This window comes from Marmota flaviventris, chromosome 4 (genome assembly GCF_047511675.1).
Source record: "Marmota flaviventris isolate mMarFla1 chromosome 4, mMarFla1.hap1, whole genome shotgun sequence".
NCBI classification, from domain to species: domain Eukaryota; kingdom Metazoa; phylum Chordata; class Mammalia; order Rodentia; family Sciuridae; genus Marmota; species Marmota flaviventris.
This window is the reverse complement of record NC_092501.1, coordinates 129,800,156-129,819,746: the sequence shown is the minus strand read 5'-3', so window position 1 is coordinate 129,819,746 and position 19,591 is coordinate 129,800,156. Positions and strand designations below refer to the sequence as shown.

Below are 19,591 nucleotides of genomic sequence, written 5' to 3'. Positions count from 1 at the left end.
TCCAGTAAAGGAGGGGGATATGCTATAAAGGATCAACTTATCAAATTGGAATATGGATAATAAAGTATTGTTTCAGTGTAAATTTATGAAGGGGTGAGGGGCCAGAATCTTATAGCCTAATGGAAAATGGTTGAGGAAAAAATGTGATATAAAATTACATATATATGAAAAGAAAGAACTCACCCATGTATAAAAGCAAGCAAATTATATAGATTTTTTAAATTATTTTTATTTTTGGAAATTTTTTGAAAATTTGAAATTATTACCAATGTAAAAAGTTTAAAAAATGAGTCCACTTCAGAGAAACAAGACCAACATGAAAGTAAAAGGATTAAAAATTCTGCTAAACAGATTGTTTTCAAAATGCTCACTAGTATGTATTGTTTTCAAGTTATTTTTCAGAATGTTTTCTTCTTTTATTTTTTATTTATATATGACTGTTTTCTTCTTTTAAGGGTATCCATTTTAAAAAAAAATGAACAGACTGGGCTGGGGTTGTGGTTCAGTGGTACAGTGCTTGCCTAGCATGCATGAGGCATTGGGTTCAATCCTCAGCACCACATAAAAATAAAATAAAGATATTGTATCCACCTAAAACTAAAAAATAAATATTAAAAAATGAACAGACCTACAGCTTTCACAGTTTTATCCAAATAAGTTAATATGTTGAAGCTAACATTCCATCAGTTGTATTCTACGTATTAGAAAATAGTAGGGAGTGGGGAGTACAGAAATTGAAGACTTCTATTCTCCACACTACCCATATTTACCATTCATTTGCTGGTGATTGCAATCCAGTTTGCAGAATTAAAGCCCCGGATTTTAAACTATGACTTCAGTTCTTATGACAAGAAGCATATGCAGAGACACAAACTGAGAGGGCAGAAAGGGGTAGAGAAGAGATGATTGATTAACTCTTACTGTATTGAAGAAAGAATGCTGAAAACTTAAGCTTACAGAGTTCTTTCTTCTCATAAAGTATATAATTTTTTGGAGTTTTAAAATTCTGGGCAGATAATCCTTACTAATTTTTTACCCATGAGTTTAATAGTCTGAAGTAAAAGGCTCCCCCCCTCCCTTTTTCCCCCCCCTGTTGAGATTTAACTCAGGAATTTGCACCCCCTTGTGGTCAAACATAAAATTCTTAGCTTTGGAAAGATCTTTTTTTTTTTTTTTCCAGTTGGACTTTTTGTTCAAGCACAGGAACTGTTGCTTTTGTTTCCTCCTATTTTAGCAAATCAAGAAGCTTTAGTGGAAGATTTCTGGTTTATTAAATAATATTTTAAATAAAATGAGACTTAAATATGAAAGCCACCTCTACAAAAGGTGCAAAATGGAGATTCAAACTCAGGAAGTTTGGCTTCAGATTTGATCCACTTAAATAGTTCATAAAAGTGTCAGAGAGATATAAGACAAATATACTCTGCCATGTTAATTGTTGATAATTTGAAAATGCTAAAAGCCATTTCTTTTTCCAATTATACCTCAATAATACAAACCATGCTAGCCTTCTCCCATTTCCTTACGTCTTTGTACTTCAGATAGTCATACTCATTATCTTATTCAACCCTGACAATAATGGGATATGTGTTTTTGTACTCGGTTATAGTTCATCTCGAATTGTCTTACAACAAAAACTGGGACAAAATAGTTAATATCCCAGATTTTAGACTGCTGGATTCCTTAGAAAATCCATTTTGGGAGCTGAGTACCATGGCCCAGTACTGTAATCCCAGCTACTTGTGAGGCTAAGCAAGAAGATCCTAAATTTGAGGCCAACCTGGACGATATGGTAGTCCTTGTCTCAAAAAAAAAAAAAAAATCAATCCACTTTGTGATTAAGGAAAAAGTAAGCAATCAACAATAATCTTAAAATACAATCTTAAGAACAGTTAGTTGGTTTTGTTTCATCTTAACCAGCTTAATGTCAAGTATGATAAATCTCCCAAGAAAATGATTAGATGAGATTTTTTTAAGGAAGGTATTAAAATATTGACAATTTTAGTATCATTTATTGTCCTATCATAGCGTCCAGTTTTTGAAGATGGACACAGGTTTGCATGAGTCTTTACTTCTACTTAGTTGTAAGACTTTGGGGCAGATTTCTTAATATAAGCGTATGTCATAATCTGCAAAATGAAGATAATATCTACTTCATAGGGCTGTTGTAAGCAATAAAGGAGCTTAATCCAGAAAGCGTTTTTTCAGCACAGTAAGGAGTACAGTCAATACGTGGTGACTGTTACTACTTTTTTTTTTTTTTTTCTGCGTTGCGTTGCACAACGGGAACCGTCTCTGCTGGATTCAATAATTTACCACGCCATTATAAAAACATCATCCTAAATGACATCCAAAGACTGCTCATTCCTATCTCCAAAACAGAACTGAAAGTCTAAGGACAAGTAAGGCGGTAAGAAAAACTGGATTCGATGAAAATGGCTTAGTAACAAGCACCCTAGGACGGATGAAGGGCTCTAGCAAACTTAAGTAATCATTAACTCCAGGCTGGGGCGTGCGCGCGCACACACACACACACCACAAGGGACGGAAAACCACGCCTCCTGCGTACTCAGATTGGATCCTACAGTGCTAAGTGGCCCGAGTTCCAGAATCTGACAGACGCGGACTCAGCCACGTGTTTGGTACCTGTGCTACCTCGGGCAGATTATTTAACGTTCCCAATCATTGGTTTCCTGGTCTTAGCCGAGAATAATATCAGTTCCTACCTCGTAAGGCTGTCCCGAGGCTTAAGTGCAATAGCTCTGATAAAGCTCTGGCGTACTTCAAGAGCTCTACACAGCGACGGGGCTGTTTTAAGTACACGTGTATCCAACACATGATCTCAAGAGGCACATTCCGTTGTCCGTAGTTTAGCAAGACGTTTTTCTTTTAGCCTAAGCTGGACCCTAATTTGTTTACCTCCAACGGTAGACTGACTGCCTGTCTCCTGACAAGCATCTGTGGACTCTCGGGCCCAGTCTGTAAGGTTACTCAAGTCCACGGCCGTACAAAGGCGCTGCACGCACGCGCAAGAAAAGCAGCAAGAGAACGGCAGCCGAGGAAGCTAAGTGTGAGCTGCGAACAACCGTGCGTCTGCGCATGTACAAGGTGTGTGTATGGGAGGGGATGAGGGTAGGAGTTTACGCATGCGCAAATGTCGGGACAACAGGGGGGGTTAGAGGTGGTATTGACAGCTGTGGAGGCAGCCCGCGTTCCCGGCATGCCCCGGGGCGGCGGGGTTGGCTCTAACGAATTTGAATGAAGAGCCTCAGCGCTTTCGGCGCCATTTTCGAGTGATGCCTGATCTCATCAATCTAGCGGGAGAGACGGGATAACCTGTCTGAGAGTATAGTGCCACTAGCGCTCCGCTGAAAAACCACTAAAAAAAAAAAAATCACCAAAAATAACTTGGAGCAAAAGACAATCCGCGAAGCTTCGCCAGGGTTGACGCAGTGGGTAAGAGCTTGAAGTAGAACGGGACTCGGAAGGTGGCAGTGGTGGGACCGGCAGGCGTTGAGGAGTCCAGGGAGTGGGCGCTGGGTTAACCTTCACTTTAAACGCGAAAAATTCCAGGAGATAGGATTTTGGGTGACTTGGGCGCCTGCGAGTGGGCGGTGGCGGCGGAATGTGGCGGGAGCGCGGTAAGACGGAGCTGGGGGGAGGGGAGCTGTAGTTTGAGCGGGACCGGGACGGCTGCGGCCGAGCAGCCGCCGCCCAGCGGACCTGTCAGCAAGACCCCCCGCCCGGGGCCGGGGACAGGGCGCCGCGGGGTCTCGGCAGGGCCGCGACTCCTTGACAGGAGGGGATGCGCGCCCCTCCCCCGTTTCCGAACCAAGCCGCCTTTTTCTCGTAGTTTTCCCTGTCCGCTGAAAGCCGTCTTCTAACGAGAAACTTGAGTCGACGGAAAATTCAAGACCCAGAGTACGGGTGCGTCCGGTGGGTGGTGGCCCATAGTGCCCCCACCTAGTCCTCGGCACCCAGCCATGCAAGTTGTTGTCTTTTGACGCTTAAACGTGAGGTGCCCTAGGAAGGAGTCAGCCCGGGCCGCGCTCCCCCCGCGCGGCGTCCTGGTGCGGTCTTTTTAGAGAGGGGTCGGACTGCCGCGCCCCGAGCTCGCGAGCGGGGCTCCGGGCGTTCGGGGCAGGCTTCGGAGGTGGTAGCGGGCTCCTAGCAAAGATGCTGGGACTTTCGCTTATGGCTCGGATTTTTGTTATTTACTCTCGCGACGTTGTCCTTCCTCGAGGGGGAGGGGTGTTCGGGGTGAGATGAAAGATGGGGCTGCGAGCTAGCAATTTCCTTCTCCTGACTATTTCCTTCTCTAAGTCGCACTCTTATTAGAAGACTTTTTCCTTCTCCAGTCCTTGAAACATCCGAAGGGGGGAAAAGCAATCTGTGAAACCATGCTGGTATTCTCCGGAAAACTCTTTACCAGGGCAACTTAACGGTAATTTTGCAATCCCCACCTTTTCTTGGGAACTGAGGCGGAGGAGAGAGGGGTTGTTGGTCTTTCCCTTCACTGTTCCCCCCCCCCCCCACCTTATGTATTTGTTTTTATCAACCTCTAGTCGACAACTCTTAAATAAAGCAAGCCATTGACGGCTTTAACTTTATTAATACTTTAGAGATAATAACTTCTGTAAAAATTCTATTAGATCTTGAATTCCTTTTCCACAATGAGGCACACTTAGATTAACCCTTTGCTTGTGTGATGTTTTGCGTGTGGGGCGCGCCGCACTGGGTTGCAAATATTCTGGAGATGATTTTTGTAGCAGCTATTCAGTTATTTGCAAAGAGGAATAAAACTTCCTGGGAACCGCAGGGTCACTTTAGGACTGCCAGCCTAAAGTTTTCCCCTTTGTAATTAATAGAACGATTGATTTCGTATATTTCAATGAAGACTAGGGACCCGCCCTCACTTAGAACCTTTCCATTTGGAGAATAGGATAGAGCAATGTGATGTTTTTCAAACTGTTAAACGGAGCTCCCCAAACACCCGACTTCTTATCCCCTGATTGGCTGGAAGGAAGCGAGACTGGGGGGTTTGAATATTGAACTCTGGATTATAATTCTCGACCTACTGAAAAATTATACTTTTAGTTGGAGAACCATGGAAATACTTACAAAACGTTAAAACGGGGAATTTAAATAAAAATTGGTGTTTAATATTTTCTTTTCCCATAAAGGCTTTCTGATGGCTCTGAAATGTATATGAAAAGTAAAACTGAAGAGGCTATTTTCGCAAAACTGAATTTCTGCTGACAGAAATTGCAAGACATATATTTGCCCCTGTTTTTTATTGGTTAAAAACTGAGTGAAGGATTTAGGTTTTTGTGGTGTTGGGGTTTTTTTTTTCTTTTGATAAAAAAGTTTCATGTTAAACTACTTGTAATTGTTGGATGCAGATGACGGGAGAATCGTTTCTTTTATTTTGATGAAAAAACTAATTTTTTTAAAATGCTACATGATCTTTTCCACATTTCCCATAAGAATTGGCTATATTTTTAAAACTTTTAACTTCTGTTTTAATATATATATATATATGTTTAGCTAATCCAGCCATTGTAGAAGACTTAAATTTTTAATTTATAAGACATTAATGTTTCTTAAGTTAGATAATACAACAGGTAAGTATGTACAGGTGCGTATGTTATTGCATTCCATTGATAAATTCATTACAAAGAAATATATGCAGCAGTGTGGTTGTTTTTATTTGGTTGGTTTTCAGTTGATTTTGTTTAATGTTGCTGGAGGCAGCCATCAACATATTTCTATTTATTACCAAACTTGTCATTCCATTTAATTGCATCTTGATAAGAGTCTGTGTGGTTTTTCAAAGAAAAGCAATACACTTGCTGATAAACAATTGTAGATGTTTTTAAAGAGAATTAAAAAAAATTTAACAGACATTTATATAATTTTATGAATAGTAGTTGAAATTTAGAGTTTGCATTTTCAAAATATGTATTGTTAGAAAATATTAAAATGAAAACATGACAAATCTCTGTAGGACTTTAAATATAATTTACATTAATAAGTGGTGTAGCTGAGTTTACTGATCATGCTATTAATAATTGTGATAACTGAATGCATCCATATTCATTACCTTTTTTCAAAGCTGTTTATTTTGGATCATTTCATGAAAATTTCATAAAAAGAATTAATCATCCTCTATAAAATTGGATTTAATGAAATTGTAGATGTCATTTCTGTTTTAAATATAATTATATCACCCAGGACTGGTAGGTTTTACTTTTTACTGCTTTTTTATTTTAATTTTCATTCAAATATTGTGACTGGTAGAGTGTTTTGGGGTGGGGGGAGGTTTTAAATTCCATCAGTCTGATTAAGTTTAGCCACTTAATTTTTTTAGTGATTTGGTTTATGGGATTTTGTTTATTTTGAGGATGATGAGTGAAAGATTGTTTTGTTTGATTTTAAAATAAGTGATGGATTCTTTTCTTTAAAATACTTAAAGCTTTAGAACACACTAGTGCCTAACTAAAATTCACAGCCTTTGAAGTATTTTCCCTTCTTGTGATGTTAGATAAGAGGAAGATTTTAGTTTTAGATTTGTGAACATGTACGTATGAGTTCCAACTGGTATGTATTTTTAATGTTTATATGCAGTTATCCCTTTTCTCTATAAAAAGATAGTTCTGTGTGTGTGCGTGCGCTATTGTAAGAAATACAAAAATCATTTGTTACCATAGGAAAAAATGATAGAAAATGGTACTGCTACAATAGCTCATCTATTTTTCAATACTAGATTTACATACTGTGGGGAGAAGGGAACAAGAAAAGGTACCAGCCTTCCTGTTTCATTTATTTGCCATTTATATACTGTTTTTTAAAAATTCAAGTAAAAGTCTAACTTTAGACTTTTTTTTTTTTTAATGCTGTTAATTTGTCTTCATTGTGTGTTTACAAAATGTAGCCTCAGGTATTTGTATGTAACACTACATGTTTTCTAATCAGATTAATATCAGTTTTAATGTTTATCAGGATTGACATGTAAGGATGAAAATTGCAAAGTAGTTGTAATATTTTGGATCCCTTGTTTCTGTCATGTTTTGTGTATTATGTTTTGTTTTATGAAGTCTTATTTATTTATTTATTTATTAGTATTCAGTAACTATTCATAATGTCACAAAATACTTCAATCCAAAAATATTGGTCAGTTGATTTTGGTTTACAAAAAGAAAAAAATTTCCCAGAGATATTAGGTATTTCTGATATATGACACATAAGCTTTCACCAATTACATTGTAAATTTGTCTCTAATTTTAAAATAGTACTGACCCAAAATGGCTCTTGCTTTTTTTTTTTTTTTCTTTTGTTTAATGACATTTAATTCCCACATTGATTTCTTTTTAACCCCTTTTAGGAGAAACAGGTTATTGGTCTAATTATAACTAGAACATACATCTTAGAAAGAATTATCAAAATATAGATATAGTTTTGTCTTTTTTTTTTTTTTTTTTTTGTTAAATTGAGCAAACTTAGGCTTGTGCTTTGCAACTAATTTTGGCCTATAAGTAGAACTAAAACTTACGACTTTTTAAAATTTTGTTGCCCCAAATCTCATAAGGCCAGAGGAAATCAGTAATAAAATACTACTGTATTTCAAATAAGTATTGAAAGTGAGATTGAGAATTTAATTTTAAGAAGTAACAGGTAACAGTATTAAATGAATTTTAAAGTGGTTGTCTTAATAAAAGTCACAACATTAATTTTAGAATATCATATTACTAATATTTGTGAATATATCACCTGATTGTTTGCTTGTATAAATGACTGTGGTAGGGGATATGGGAAGGGGCTAGGATTTTTTTTGTTTTTGTTTTTCCTGAATTAGAAATGATTTAAAGGCTCTTCCTTTTAGAAAAAGAAGTTTCAAACAATGGAATCAATATATTAAATACATACATACATATTGGAGTTTTATACTTAATTATTTCGTATTGAGTTATGAGAAATTTAATACACTTTTACTTAATCTGTCATTTGACTAAAGAATGTTTGCACTGAAAAGACTTATAGTTGTTTCTAAATATAAATAATAAGCTGTAATAGATTTGAGTTTTACTATTTGAAGTTTTTTTTAATAATCACCTTTTTTTAATCACACACATTTGGTTCAAAATTTATCTTTATATCCAAACCTCTTTTGTTCCTTATTATCTAGTATTTTTTTGTTTCACTACTATTTAAAAACTTATATTACACTGTTTAAAATTTAACATTTAGGTTTTTACTATTTTCCTTCTATAATTTCTAAACTTAAGATACCTTAATTTTTAAGAGTACTCAAATATAGAAAACTATCTCTAATACTATGTAGAAATTGCCTCTTACTCATTAAGATTCAGAAAGGTGCAACAAAATCACAAAACTACTTATATACATTGTTACATCTCATTTATACTTGGAAACATTAAAAACTATGTGATCTAGAAGTGGTCCATCTATTATAAATATTTGTTTATTTTTAAAATAAATTCTAAATTTCAATCTGTTAAAACTGTAATGTATTGAAATGTTTGGAAATGTTATTATTCGCTTAGGTTTGGCAAAAGACTAAAATTTAACATAATGGCACTTTCAATAATTATTAATACATTTGATGATTTGAGGGAAAAGGTAGTTAACTTTTGTCCCTATGTCTTAGTAATTTTTTAAATTGTGTGGATTTTGAGTTTTAGAAACACAAACTATATTTCTGATTTTATTCCTTAAAAAGTCTCCCTTTACCAGTCCTTCACAGATATCTATATACATAAACTCATTCACACCTCTTTGAAAGTGAATGCCCTAAAGAGAAATGAAAGCAGAAACATATTAATCTGACTTGTTTGAAGAGGCTTCAGATGATAAAGCATATCACAGGTGTTTATAATCAAGTTATTTCTGTTTTAAAAATATCATTTTCCTGTTGGGACTTCTTTGAACATTGGCAGGATTGGGGTCATTTTGAAAACTTTACCTTTGTGTTCAGGGATCTGTTGTGGAACTGAAGGAAACAAATCTGTTCAATGTCTTCATGCTATAATACATGACATTTTTATTGCAGGTTTTGACCTTTAGGAGAGAGCCAATTCTGGAAAACAATCTAACTTCTTTGATTGAATACACACATAATGCTTTGGAACATGATAGGAGATTAAGGTATAATAACATATTTTAAAAGCATATAATTTTATATATTTGCAATGTAATTGGACTTGTCAATTGGTAACATTGAAACTTTGGGGTAAACTAAAATCAGTAAATAAAGAATTAAAAGAAATTATTGTGTGAAGTGACCCATATTAAGTTGTCTTGCTTATTAAAACTCCAGATTTTTTAATATAGATTATATTCTCATGGTATTGTATTAAGATCTAATTCTTTTATTTATTCCCAAGATAAGTATATATAATAACTTTTTTTCTAAAGAGTATTATTACAGTGTGTATAATAATTAAATATGTAGTAGACTTTTTTTATAAAATGGAGGGTTTAAGTCTAATGAAATTTGGTGCTTGGCTTTTTTAACAGGTAGAGAGGTAGGTAGAATCCACAAATTTAGATAAGATTAATGAGAATATTTTAAATAAGAGAATTTAAAATTTCCAAGTACTATCCTAATCAAAAGTATCAATTTGGCTGAAACTGAAAAACTCACTTTCTTAAGCAGAAACTAGTATCTTACTCATACTCTGATTATTAGTTGTTCATATAAAAAGTTGCAACCTCTTTAATAAAATTGTAGAATACCTAGACCTCTAATGACTTTTGTCTTAACCTCCAAAATACTTTATCCCAGAACCATTTTTCTGGCATATTTATTTTTGATTTTTACAGTGTTAGTTGAAAAATTCATATAGTATTTAGCTAATGCAATTTTGTTATCTAAATGGTAACCTGGTATAGTGAAAATGAACTTACTGAACAGTTTTACTAAGTATTACTTGGTTAGTTCTTTTATATATATATATATATTTTTTTTTTTAATGCTACTTGCTAAATAGTTGCTAAAATACAACATACTACAATTTTTCTTTAAATTTTTTCATGTAAAAAGTATTTACTTTATACACTTCAGATACAAGAAATCCCAAAAGTTTGTTTTTATAAGAAAAAGTAATTTGGTCTTAGAGTAAGTTAATTATGATTATGATCATAGAACTGCTTCAAATTTAAACAGTGTAAAAATTTTAAAACATTCTCTGATGTGTTTAAGAAAGTTTGAACATTGTAATTCTTATCAAAATACCAAAAACTGAAATTTGATTTTTTGTATTATTAGATGTTAGAAAATCCAATGTGAATATTAACAGAATAAATAAAATGTCTCATTTTAATAGAAATCAGTTTAGAAGTTCTGGTACTTTTATATTGGTGGCATCATACTGTAAGGTGGTTGTTGGAGATAAATAAATAAAAAATAAAGAATGTCTTCATACCTTTGGTTTTAGAATATTATAAAGAAGCAGTTCATTTTTAATTGGACAAATAGAAATAAAATTTTCCCATCTCACTTAACCAGTGCTTTCCAGGTTAGAGAGAATAAAGATGAAACTGAAAAATATGTTTATCTGAGTATTTGAAAAAGATACCAGTTTAATTTGTTATTTTCAATCCATAATCTTTGACATGGCTTTAATGAGTTGCAGGAAAAGCAACAGTATATGAGTTTGTATTGTAGATAAAGATATAAATCACAGAGTTGTTCCTAATTTAAAGAATTTGAATTGTGATCTTTGAAAGTGTCAGAACTTATTATTTGGACACAACAATTTAGCATCATCATTATTCTCTCTACGGTTACATACTCTGTCTTATAAACTAATAAGCTTTTTAAACAATTTAATATTAAAAGCATCAATGTAGATATTAACCATTTTAGTATATTTGGTTACTTTTCACAGGGTAAGGAACTTTAACCTAATTAGTAGTATGTGTTACTTTAGAAGGCAGTTAATAAAAATTGGCTTTTACTCTTATGTGTGAATGAGTCTCTCCTAACCACCCCTTTAAAACTTGGACTGTTGTGATTTGGCAAATCTGATTATCTAATTAAGCTTAGATGTAGTTCATTATGTCAGAATTTGGGTGAAGAAATTTATTGTGTTAATTTATTTTTTTTTCAGTGATAGATTTGTATCTCATTTGTACAATATTTATTTAAACTTTTGGTTAAATGCCTAAGGAATTTAAATAAAATTCACTTTCAATAAAAAATTATTCATTGTAAAATACAGTTATACTGTCACTCTTTCTGTCTTACTGAAAAAGTTTTTTTAGAATATTTGAATAAACTAGATGTAATTTAATATATCTACAGATGAAGGAACTTGGAATTATTCATTATTTGTGATGTATAAATATAAAATATTTTAAGCAATTTGTCAATTATGATATTTTTATTTGATAAAAGTTTTAGAATGTTGCTGAGGATTTGTGAAATAATAGATATAATTACCTTTTTTAGTTTAAAATTATTTAAATGTTTATTGAACCAATTTTGTATGTATTTTTGTGTGTTTTTGCAAATAACACCCGTAACCTATTTCTATTGTTTGTCTTCAAATAAGACCTAATGTATCAAAATTAATATTTTCTGATCAGCATTTTTTAAAAGGAAACATTTAATTAATGTGAGGGTTTTAAATTTTTATTCAATATCATTTTGAGGTAGAATTTCTGTTCTCATCACTACAAACTGCATTTTTAAAATTACATTAGCATATTATTAAAGTTGGTTTTACTTTCTTATTTTTGTGGTTAGAATCACTTGGAGGAAAAACTTGCAGTATCTTTCAGATGCGATTTCTGAAAATAACTCATTTCCATTTTTAAATAAATTTTAAGAAACTCTTTAGTTTTTGTTAGTTTTTTCTATTTACAACTTTTCATACTAAATAAATATATGCAGTTTTCTTGTTAGACTGTCATCTTCAGAAATATTTATATTTACTATTAACAATATTTCTTACTGAGCCATGCAGAAAAAATACTTTTCAATTGTGATAAAAATGAAAGATTGAAGTTGGCTGTTGTTTTTTACAAAATATCTGAATTTAAAACATTGCTGTTCATACTTTTTTACTATTTAAATTTGCCAGCCAATTCTGTATAGATTTGTTTGTTTTATAATATTAATTGTCCAGATTTTTTTGACTTTATATTTTTCTGAATTAAAAATTGCTTACGGTGCTAAAAGATGACTCTCATTTAAACTTAAGTTTATATATAGGTCTATAAGTAGCATATTGTATTTAAAGGTAATTTAACAGAATAAATATTTCTATTTCTGTTTTTCATTATTTGCTGCTATGTACTTACCAAGTTTTTAGTTCTATATTACCCATTTAAAGTAGGTAAATTGCTTGTGGAAATTTTTTTTTTTAATTGTTGGGAATTTTTGTTAAATCTTTATGGCTAAACTTATTCTTTGCTAATAGTCTAAAATCAAATATATGGTGGTGATTAGATACGTGGTACCTAGAAGGGAGCTAGGGGCATTTTATAAGCAAAATATAATTTCATTTCTTGATTGAAGTTTGAACACTTTATTTCCTAGGGAATAGTTAGGGAAGGTACTCTCTTTATGCATTCACCCTGACAAATGGCTAAAAACTCTTTCAGAGAATTTGTTAATTGAGCAGTTAAATCTAAACTAAGGAGCTGAATATTATTATTTTTTTTCCTTAGATATTATAAATTCTCTTTCTAACCGAAACATGAATTTTGTCTTTTCTTCACTTTCTATCTCTTTTTAAGGAAAAAAATATATTTCTTAAAACAATTTGTCTAGTGCTATAAGCAAACTTGGTAAGTAGGTTTAGCCTGAACCAGTTTTTTTCTCTCTGTATTAGTTGCATGCAATTTTGTCAACTTGCTGCTTAAGCAGCAGAAGCAGCAACAGTGAACAAACAAGTATTACTACCACATCCCTTGTTCTTGTCTGTTCCAGCTGGGAGCAAGGGCTAGGAGATTGCTGCTGCCTGTCAGCTGTTCTACAGAATAGCATCAATATGCGGAAATGATCGTCAAAGAAGCCTGCACCCATCATTTTTTACAGGCCAGGTTGAAGGGCACAACTGTCTCTGTACCCATATATAATTTGTAGAATATATTCTTTGACAGAAAGATATTTTCTTCCCAGTGCCTCATAAAGAGAAGATGCTATAGTTCTTAGGCTATTATTTTTTACTATTTACTATGTGGGTTTAGTTCATTTTGTTTTAATTTAGATAATTTCATTTGTTTAGAATGGAATACTGACTTCTAGAAGTATATATAGTATGTTTCATGGTTTTCACTTTTAAACTGATATACTGGAAAAAATAATTAGTTGCTGATACCACAATTTAGGATAAAGAAAAGGAAAGTTGACTGTGGCACACAAGAGTGTATCTTTCACTTTGGGGCCATATTCTGAGCCTGTGTTGTCTTTGTTTTATAGCATACTCTAAACAAGGTTGAATTCTTATTGATTTTGCTATAATTTTAAAAAAAAATCCTACATTACTTAATGTTGTAAATAACTAGATACAAGGCAGACCACAGGTGAAAACTTGTCTTATTTTTTCTCATTATTAAATTTTTCTATTTCTATTACAGGGTTTGCTATTTCTCATTATTACAGTAATGTCATGCCATATTCTAAATCTTTTTTATTAAATCTAAATTTAATTTCAAATAATATAAAAAGGTGTTCTCAATTTTACAATTTGAATTTATACAAAGTCACACTTTCCTTAACCTAAATATTAAAATATTTTTTCCTTTTTTATATCTAAATTGTTCCAATAGATTATAGTTGGAAGAAAATAAATATTGGACTTCTATTAAGGTTCTGATTTCACTTGTAAAATTGTTGGTAGGAAACTACAGGTAACATTTTGTCTTAGTGTAAAAGCCTAATGTCCCAATTTGAAGCCTGCCATGTGCAATAGAATTATTTTTTTAAAGTAACCATAATTTCTTCCTGGTCATCTTCATTAAAATCATTCCTGATCAGGGGCTGGGGCTGGGGCTGGCGCTGGGGCTAGGGCTCAGCGGTAGAGCACTCGCCTAACATGTGCAAGGCACTGGGTTCAAGCCTCAGCACCACATAACAATAAATAAAATAAAATTTTGTTTTTTTTTTTTAAATCATTCCTGATCATACCCACTCTTAATGTTTTCTTTTGCCAATAATAGTAAACTCAGAATATTATTTCTCTGGTATTAGTACCAAAAAACTTCTGTCAGGATGTGCTTATTTAACTGAAATAATTAATGAGCTCACAGTCTATTCTGGCACTGTGAAGTCAAGCATATTCAATCATAAATTGAGATTTTCTTTTTTTTTCCCTCCTGAGTTAGTGCTAGAGTAGCTTTTTTAAAATATGTCTATGTAACAGAGAACATATTAGTTACTATTGCCTACTTTTCACCAAAAAGTGAGTTATGTAATCCTTTATTTTGAAATAACACCTTTTTTTTCCCATTAGTTATACCTTAATGTGTGTGGACCACCTGTACCAGAATAACTTGAAATAAAGCATTTTTCCAGACCTGCTATATCAGAACCTCTGGCAGATCTGGGCTCAGGAATTTGTGGGTTTTACAAGCTTAAAGAGAGCTTTTTCTTCTTTTTAGGAGTATTACGTGAGAAACACTTCCCGAAATGAAAGGGGGAGGACTATCCACACCAATAAACCATTTACTTCTCTTGCATTTTTTCCTCTTTGGTCATTTTGGATCTGACTAAGCTCAGTATTTAATTAATAATCATTTTTGTAACAATAGTATTGGTATTTCCTCAATCATGAGGAAAAACACATTATCCGAGCCTTATTTTTTTGCAAGTGCCTCTGGCCAAATTTTAGTCTATTATATTTGTTTGGAATTTTTAGTATTCTTATGTAAGATATATATTAGATGAAGGAATTGATCACATAAAAGAATTTTTTAAATATTCATATAGATAGTAGCTGTTTTTCTTAAATGTACTGTCAAGTGTTGTAAATATATGAAAAGGAGAACTTTTCATATGCTATTGTGGACGAATTTAATTATATCCTATAGTAAAGTTGAAAATACAGTAGACTTGAACTCAATACATTCCTAGATTCTCTAGATAAACTCAGACATATGGAAAAAGAAGAAACTTATTTATGTTTTATAAGAAAAAAATTTTTGAAACCAGTAAAAATACTAAGCAACAAGAGAATGGTAAATTATGACACAGTCTCATGGTGAACTATATAGCTATTAAAATGAGAGCTATGTGTATCATCATAGATAACCTTCTTACACAAACAAAAACTACTTTATGGAGAAGTTATATTCAGTATAACATTATTGATTGGTGCTAACCAACTCAGTGAGACCCTGTCTCTAAATAAGGTGTATTTCAAAAGAAAGGATTATAAAACTCACTTTTTGGTGAAAAGTAGGTAATAGTATCTTTTATATAAAAGATTAGACGTCCATATGACGCCATGTATATAAGCTTTTAAGGAGCAGAATTTGTAGTAATAGTACAAAAACATGCATAGGAGATATATCAAAATTAAGTTGGGCCAGGCATGATGGCTCACGCCTGTAATCCCAGCAGTTTTCAAGTTCAAAGCCAGCCTCAGCAAAGACGAGGTGCTAACCAACTCGGTGAGACCCTGTTGTTAAATAAAATACAAAATAGGGCTGGTGATGTGGCTCAGTGGTAGAGGGCCCTTGAGTTCAATCCCCAGTACAAAAAAAAAAAAAAAATCAAGTAGGGGTTACATCTTAGGAAACAATGGCAAGTAAATACACCATGGAAACAATTTCTTCTTATCATTACCCTTTCATTTACTCTTTGATCTAGGCAATTTAACAACTATATTTTCTTTAGTTTTACTCATAGCATCATAATATATTTTCAGTTTCCAGCTTACTTAAATAGAGTATAAATACAAAACTTCCTAGTTTTGTATTTATACTCTACTTATATATTACATAACAATATAATTCTTGAATTGGCAATATATAGACTGTAGATTTTGCAAATATGTGTGTGAAATCTCAGGATATGATCGTGCCTTAACTTAAAATACCTGCAATTATATGATCTCCTCCAGAAGCTCATCATGCTATAAGTTAAACTTTGACTTTTAAACTTCTAAAAGGTAAAGTAATAGAAAAGCAAATTTTAAAAACTAATTACAGTGCATGGGATTGAAATAGAGAAATGTTGCTGCTGGGTATTTATAATCTGATTTTTCTCTGATATAAGAAGATCAGAAAACAATGACTGTTAACCTCAGTTAAGTGTTCAGAAAACAATGACTGTCAACAATGTCAGTTAAATGTTCTAATTTCTGTGATCAAATTTTTAAAGTTTACTCTTATTTTTTTCCTAGGTTTAATAATGACAAAATGAAGACCACAATAAAACAGCTCCCTACTAGCCCAGGAATTCTTACCTTGTGAGTATTAATTCTGAGCCCATGTACCATTGCTATAAAAGTTAGTTTGGTATCATATTTAGGTTTGTTTCTGATCCTTTTTTTCTATTCATCCTAGAATGTTTACTTTTTACTCTCCCCCTTAGTCCTCTACACATTAAGGTTGATGTTAGTTTAATATAATTTGGAGCAAGGATAATGCTGTTGCCTTGGGTAAGTTTTCTGTCATCTCTGAGAGTCACAATTTAAAATCTTTTCCCTTCAAAGGAATTTACAAATAAGTAATTTTTGTTTTTTTAATAACTTTATTTTATATATTTATTTTTATGTGGTGGTGAGGATCAACCCCCAGTGCCTCACATGTGCTAGGCAAGCGCTATATCACTGAGTCACAATCCCAGCCTTAAGTAGTGGTCTTTTTTATTGTCATTATCCAGGTTTATTGATCTTATGATTTTATAAATTGAGAGAATAGCCTCTTCACTTGAAATTTTTTTAAATTTGTTCTTACATTGCATTCAATTACACTTGAGACTTTTTTGTTCGGAGCTTTACATTTTGCTATTAAAACTTCAGGAAGGAGTAAACACCGGAAAGCAGTCCCTTTTTCTTCCTTTCATATATGCATTTGCACTCCTCTTTCTTAGAATAAGAAACATTTTTCTCCTGATTCATTTAATTTTTGAGAATTTATAAATTTTATAATTCTAACAGGCTAGCTAAAATCATACATCTAGAAAAACTCATAGATCAAAGTCATGTTAAATACACAGATGCTTACTTCCTAAAAGTATTTCATACCCTAAAATGAGTTACCAAAAAGATTCATTTCTATCCATTCCTTGAGCTAACTCTATCTAAAGAAATCTTAAACTGTTTCTGTTCTTGTTCCTGATGGTGTTGAGACATGGCCTTTTTAAATGAAAACTAGTGCTTCAGATGCTTCCCTTACATTATCTCACACATTGCATTGGTAGCTCAGATCACATGTTTGTTGGTAGGTAACCTTTTGGTCATAAAAGATTGGCCATTCGACTCATAAGTAGTGAGAGTTCTTGGGGGAGAAAGGGTCATTTAAATATGAAAATAGTTAATAATGGGCTAGTTTGCAAAGGTAGCCAAATGCCATAGGTCATTTTCTTTTCTAATTTTTTTCCCTTCATATTTTTATCTCTGAAAAATTAGAATGGGAATATTCGCAAATCCCTAAAGAATTCTGTGTAAGCCAGGCTTGGGTTCATTAATTGGTCCCTTAGAAGCCAGTATAGCCTTTCTTCAACTTACCTCTTAGAAAAAGAAATATTTTTCATTGATATTGCGCTTATACTGTAGACTGGAGAAGAGTCCACTTTTCAAAAAGAGAGAAGCTGGATACAGTAGCACACACCTGTAATTCTAACAACTCATGAGTCTAAGGCAGGAGGATCACAAATTCAAGGCCAGCCTTAGCAACTTAGCAAGACCCTCAACAATTTAGCAAAACCCTGTCTCAAAAAATAAAAGTACTGCAAATATAGCTGTTGCAAAGCACCTCTGAATTCAATTTCCAGAATAAAAAAGAAAGAGGTATCATTTATCTTCTTGACTGACTTATAAGCACAGATGTCATATACTTTTTAAAAAAAAATACTTTTTTTAGTTATAGATGCACACAATATCTTTATTTTATTTATTCTTATGTGGTGCTGAGGATCAAACCCAGTGCCTCATGCATGCAAGGCAAGCACTCTACCACTGAGCCACAAACCCAGCCCCCAGATGTCATTTTTTAACCCCATTTCATCTCCTTTATAAATTTCTAAGCAAACAGCCTGATTTGGCTCTTCTCCAACACTTTTAATATGTCATTTGCATTATTCATCATTGGAATGCTTTCTGTAGGTAGTATTCTTGGAATTCCACTAAATCATAGATTCTAAAATGATAATATTTCCAATTAAATAATATCCAGAAAAATAGGTCTATAATGATCATATGTTAAGTGTGTTTGTCTCCATTTCTCTTTTTAGTGTTTATTTTAATGGCATAGTTGCTTTTAGAGAGTGATTTTTTTTTTTAATGTTTATTTTTTAGTTGTAGTTAGAAACAATACCTTTATTTATTTATTTATTTTTATGTGGTACTGAGGATCGAACTCAGTGCCACACACATGTTAGGCGAGCGTTCTACCACTAAGCCACAACCAGTGATTTTTATAAATGAATGATTTTTATTTATTTGTGAAATTTGTGCCCAAAAAATGTGGCATAGTAGCATTCATATATTAAATACTGTCATAATTAAATAAAGATAATATATTGGATTCATTTTTTCCAAATTAAGTAAAGAGATGGTATATTTTTCAAGTGTGATTTTGGATGAAAGATTTAAAATTTTGATGGCTAACAAAAAACTCAGAAATAGTTTTACCTTTTCTGTTTTCTTCACTTTTTCCATTTTGAACTATTTTTATTCTTTATATTGCATTTTTGGATACATAAATCTTAATTAAAAAAAAAAGGATCTTAAAGACATTGACTTTCATAAATAGGAAAACTAGAGATAAAGCAGAAAATCCACCAATCCACCATTCAATGTCATCATTGTTGGTAGTCCTATAAAGTACTAAGGATAAAGAAAAAGTACTTCTTAATTCAGGAGACATTAAATGTGCCTGCTCTCAAAAGCTATCTTAGTAAAAAGTGACAACTATTTCCCATGTAGGAAAATAGATAAGGTTTAGAAATGTTGTCAAGTTAGCAATAAAACATTAACATGTCATTAAAGCAGTCTAGAAAATACTATCAGTGGTTGAATTATATGTAGTATAAATGTAATAAGACTGACTGGAAGTACTGAAAAAAAATCAGAATGTTTTTATCAGTGGGGCAGTAAGTAATTGATGGTAGAGTAAGTGATATAAAATCTGTTTTTCTTTCAATAAAAATTTAATATGATTATCATGTACTAGACAACTGGAAATCTGTTTTTTAAAATATTTATTTTTTTAGTTGTAGTTGGACACAATATCTTTATTTTATTTATTTATTATTATGTGATGCTGAAGATTGAACCCAGGGCCTCGCATGTGCTAGGCGAGTGCTCTACTGCTGAGCCATAATCCCAGCCCCTGGAAATCTATTTTTAATTCATTTGTGTAGGAAATTTAGTCTTATATAAATCACTGTCTG

General features: G+C 32.6%; 1 long non-coding RNA gene across 22 annotated transcripts in view; it reads left to right on the top strand.

The window, feature by feature from the left end:
• Window positions 1-19,591, top strand: part of LOC114087342 (uncharacterized) — a 152,288-nt gene that overhangs the window by 36,269 nt on the left and 96,428 nt on the right. For 16 of the 22 annotated variants that reach the window (XR_011707395.1, XR_011707394.1, XR_004618604.2 and 13 more), the window contains exons 2-3: window positions 9,071-9,165; window positions 16,377-16,442. This is a non-coding gene — a long non-coding RNA (uncharacterized lncRNA). Of the gene's footprint in view, window positions 1-2,376; window positions 3,457-9,070; window positions 9,166-12,958; window positions 13,072-16,376; window positions 16,443-19,591 lie in introns of those variants that run through there. The other 6 variants (XR_011707397.1, XR_003581788.3, XR_011707389.1 and 3 more) reach the window with 5 other exon arrangements.